The sequence below is a fragment of the Sciurus vulgaris genome (assembly GCF_902686455.1).
Source record: "Sciurus vulgaris genome assembly, chromosome: X".
In the NCBI taxonomy this organism is placed as follows: Eukaryota; Metazoa; Chordata; class Mammalia; order Rodentia; family Sciuridae; genus Sciurus; species Sciurus vulgaris.
Genome location: NC_136471.1, coordinates 92258804 through 92263633, shown reverse-complemented (window position 1 = coordinate 92263633; position 4830 = coordinate 92258804). Strand labels below are relative to the sequence as shown.

Here is a 4830-nt window from a genome sequence, read left to right as displayed (position 1 = left end):
ATTACTTCTATCTCCCTCCCCTAGAAAGAAGTCATTATTTTAACAGATTGTATATGCCGTTATCACACAAGTAACCATGAAGACAAAAAAATGATGTTCCCATAATCGGAAAGAAAATGACAACCAAATCATACTGTTTTCAGTTATCTACAACTATATGGTTTAAAATGAGAAACAGGACAATGCTTAGATTAAAACAAGGGAGATTAGAAAATAGTAAATGATTTTAGAGAGAACTATTCCCCCTCAAAGCTGCAAAGATCTGACTCTCGAGAACTCAAAATAATTGTCTAAGGCAAATAAAACTGATGAAACCTTCAAAAACATTCTAATCATGTTCAATATCTAGTTATAAAAGCTGAAAATGACACCAAGAGGATATTTATTATACAAAATCAACAAGGACATCAAAAATAATGAAATAAATGCACATTTATTTCTATAAAAGCAGTGTATGATACAGAATTAGAAGGGAACAGACTAAGATTTACCTATTAAAATATACAGATTCTTACTGAAGAGTATAGGGTATTTAAAAAAGATGACAAGGGTTGTTAATCTTTTATTATTATTATTTTACATATTTTGGAACCTCACATAATTTTGATAAATAACTCTTAAAAAATTACGGAAAAAGTATAAGAATGTCTGGTGAACAAAGTCTGTATTTTCCAAAAAGATTTTTTACAACATGCAATTTTTAAGGCAGCATCCTCCTTACAAGGAAAGGTAATCCTTTTATTCATCAAGAAATCTGCAAATAATAGGCAAAGAAAGCTCCGCTTCTTCCATTAATGCCTTTTGTCTTTCCTGTCTGATTGTCAATCTCTTTCACTTCTTGAAGATCTTTTGCCTGATCATCTAACTGCTCTCTGATGTAGACTTCTTTCTGTCGGACTGGGAATTCTTATCCTTTGATCCTTTTGTATCTCTACTACTACCACCTTTTGAAGATTCGTGACTTCTTTCTAGTCCTGAAGTATCCCTTTACTTCCAATCCACGCTCCTTCTGTGCTTTCTATCTCTATTATGCCCCTGGCCCCTACTTAGAATTTTTCCCTCACTATCACTAGTAGTGCTGCTGCTGCTATCTCTGCTGCTGCTACCACTTGTACTGGAGTTACTACTGGAACTGCTTCAACTACTGCTACTGCCACTGCTGGAACTGCTTCAACTGCTGCTACTGGTTGAACTGCTACTAGTACTACTACTGCTGCTGCTACTTTGACTTCTGCCCTTGCTTGTTTTATTTCTAGCTAGGCCTCTATTTCTGCTTCTAGTTTTGGTTTTGCTTTTGCTTTCTGAATGCGCTGTCAAGATTGGCTCTACTGGCACCTCAGTGAGTTTGACAGTCTCTAAAGAAAACTCCTTCCACTCAGGTAGTAAATTCCCTTGCTCCTGAGTAACCTGAGGTGGTGGCTGTAAAACAGCTAATGGCAAAGTCTCAGGCTGAGAGAGAGGCTGGGGTTGAAATATTGATTGGGACTGAGGCTGATATTGGGTTTGGGGTTGGGGTTGGGGCTGGGGCTGGGGCTGGGGTTGAGGCTGAGGTTGAGACTGAGATTGGGGCTGGGGTTGGAGTTGGGACTGGGGCTGGAGTTGAGACTGAGGTTGAGCCACAGGCTTAGGTTGGGGTTCAGATTCTTTTTCTTCTTTTTCCTCAGATTCCTCTTCCATTTCTAAAGCACTAACATTCTCTTTTCCAGGAGACAGAGATTTACATCCTTTATCTGGCTCAATGTCAAATTCCATCTCTGGCTCCAATTCTTTGCTAGTTTCATTTTCTGAAAGCTCTATACTTTCATCTTGATTAGTTTCCATTACTTCCTGCTCAGCAATTACATTTTTGACATTCTCAACCATCTCTAGCACATCCATAACTTCTTCAGGCTGACTATCTTGCTGCTTCTCACTTTCCCTTACCTCAGGTTCCTCCTCCATTTTTACCTCCATTTCCTATTTTTGTTCCTCTTCCTCCTGTTCTTTCTCTACATCCCTATGAACTACACCTACTTCCTTTTCCTCTTCCTCTCCTGCTTCCTCTATTTCTACATCATTGTGCTGAATACCTGTCTCCTCCAACTCTTCCTCTCGCTGAGCCACCTTACCCTCTTCTTGTTCCACCTTCTGTTCATTATACACCACCTGATGCTCTTTTTCCTTCATTGATTGTCTTCTAGGCCTAGCCTCCATTTTATTTATATGTTCTGCAAATTTCATGTGTCTACCTTCAAATAAAGCATTCATTTTTCTCTGTGATTCTTCTATTAGTTTTTGGGTAGCTGGACACATTCTGCCAGGTATATAGAATAAATGGGGCTTTGTCTTAGTTCTTATGTATTTAATTATCTTGGCATTATGCTCATTCCACTCTTCTTGCAGCTGCGCAAGCTCAACCTTCTGTTCCAAAAGCCACAATTCTGTCTGTTTAGCATGTCTCTCTTCAAATAGTTCTCTCCTCTCATTTTCAACTTCCTTTCTCTCTTCTTCAGCCTGAACTTCAAGTTTTTGTTCAATTTCCTGGCATCTCTTTTGCCTTTCAGTAACAACAGTGGACTCTTCTTTAAATTTTTGAAGGGTGCCCATCAACAAGCCAAATATTCGTCAGTTCCTTTGCTTTCCCTTTTCATCCATAGTTTGATTCTGGATAAGGTCTCAATGTGTGTGCTCTTTGGAGGTAGCTACAACTGAAGACTGCAGCGCTGGCTTTTTAACATCGTCATCCTCTGGGTCACTTTCTTGGAGTGATTCTCTTCTTGTCCGTCACTCCCTGGCCAGCCTACTGACTGCCCCTTCAAGGTCTCTCTGTTTGGCTGGGGGTCCTTCTCCACTATCTGAGAATTCACACCTCAGCAATAAACTACCACATCCTGTACCTCCACCAGGAACAGAAAGGGCCAGCAATCTGGCTTGGATCAGCCTCATGTCATTCGGATCTCTCTGGGTGAGCTTGTGAATATTCTCATCCACATTCTTTAGGCCCTCTTTGGCTTTTTCTAGCTGTTCCTGCAAAGTTCTCACTGCGACTGCCATCTTCTCTCTGCAGCAAACCTCCTGCCCAATTCTTTTAGATCTCCTCATATACCCCTTATAATGGGAGGAGAGCATCCATAAGACTCTCATAAGGGGAGAACCCTGTCTGCCTGCCTATCTAGTAAGTCTATACCTAATTCATTTTGTTGTAGTTTTTATTTTTTCTGCATTTAAAAATTATTTGTTCTTTTTAGATATACATGATAGTAGAATGTATTTTGACATATTATACATATCTTAACAAAGCAACTGGCAACATTTGGTCCCTATGTAGGTGGATTTCCTGATACGGTTTACTTAGTTGTAACTTTAGAGTTTGGTTCATTCACTCAACCCTCCCAGAGCTCTGGGGATGGTATGTAGTATGTAACTTCCAGGTAATCTTCAAGCCCTTTGCCACTAACTGTATCATCTCATCCATGAATGTTAGCCCATTATTCAATCCCATGGTGATTGGGATTCCAAATCAGAGAATGATTTCCTTTAGATTGGGCCCATTCATATTTATGGCCTTCTCTGTGTAAGGAAGGTCTCTACCCACACAGAGAAAGTACACGCAAAGACCAGCAAATATTTATAATCCTAAACCTGGTGGGGGGAGCTCAGTAAAGTACACAACTATAACTTCAAATGGGGCCCATGCAACACTTTTTACCCCAGGGGAAGCCTTAGGTTCCTGATGGGGGTTATTCCATGCATGCTTTGTATTGTTTGCCCAATACTTGGGCTATGCTGGAGGGCTGGAAATTGTATAAATGATGGCTCAATGTGGCCTTGAGAGCCATCCAGTCACTGTGGGTCTCCCTCCCAGTGGAACTGCTTGACAAAGGCTGGGGCTAGGGTCTCAGAAATTGCTATTCAGCCATATTCAAATCTCTACCATCCACCTGGGAGATAACTTCCATTTTCAGTTTTAAACCTGATGTTCTCATGTTGAAAAATTGGGGTCCCACTCTGCCAATGGGCTAGGTAATAGGATAGCAATCAGGGACATTGGTTCTGCTGCAAACTTTACCTTTCAAGTCTGTTTTACTAATTCCCCAAGCAACTGTGGCATTTCACCTTTGATGTTCCCAACAATGTATGACTGCCAGTTTTTTAGCAACCCATACAGCATCCAAGAGTTCAAGGATTTCTTTGCCATATTTTAAGTCTTTCCCTCCTGAGTTAATTAAACTCTTTTCTTTATATCAAGATCCATATACATAGAGGGTGGGGAGGAATATTTAGAGTCTGTAAATACATTGACACATCCATGCTGCAAGCTGAAGGGCTTGGGTTAGTGTGATGAGTTTCACCTTTTGTGCTGAAGTTCCTTTTGGCAGAGGGTTTGCCTCAATGGTGGAATTTAAGGTCACCACCCTGTACCCAGAAAGGCATTCTCTCTCTGCCATAAAACTGTTATCATCAGTGAATAGTCAGCATCAGGATCTTCAAGAGGCTGATCTGTTAAGTCTGGTTGGCTGGAAAATACCTCATCCATGACTCCAATACAATCATGATCTGGTGGACCTGGCCTGACAGGCATGAAGGTCATGGAGTTTATGGTCCTCACTACTTCTAGGTGGATGCATGGATACTCACACAGAATTCCATGATATCTGACTATCCAGGTGTTAGTCAGTCAACATTGTACCTTTGTCCCATTCTCAGAATTTTCCGGTTGGAAGGTGAAGATTGGGTTGACTCAGGGGGCAGGCAGAAACATAAAAATGCATCCTTGAGGTCCAGACATGTGAAGAAAGCAGCTTCAGAGGGGATGAGGCATAAAAGTGTACAGGGGTTAAGGATGACTGG

The 4830-nt window shown here is 40.9% G+C and overlaps 1 pseudogene across 1 annotated transcript; it reads right to left on the bottom strand.

Annotated features, from left to right (window-relative positions):
* Positions 1-791: 791 nt before the first annotated feature.
* LOC306651130 (pinin-like) lies at positions 792-3033 on the bottom strand (annotated as a pseudogene). Its single transcript has one exon. The product of its transcript is annotated as a pinin-like (transcript).
* Between the last annotated feature and the right edge of the window lie 1797 nt (positions 3034-4830).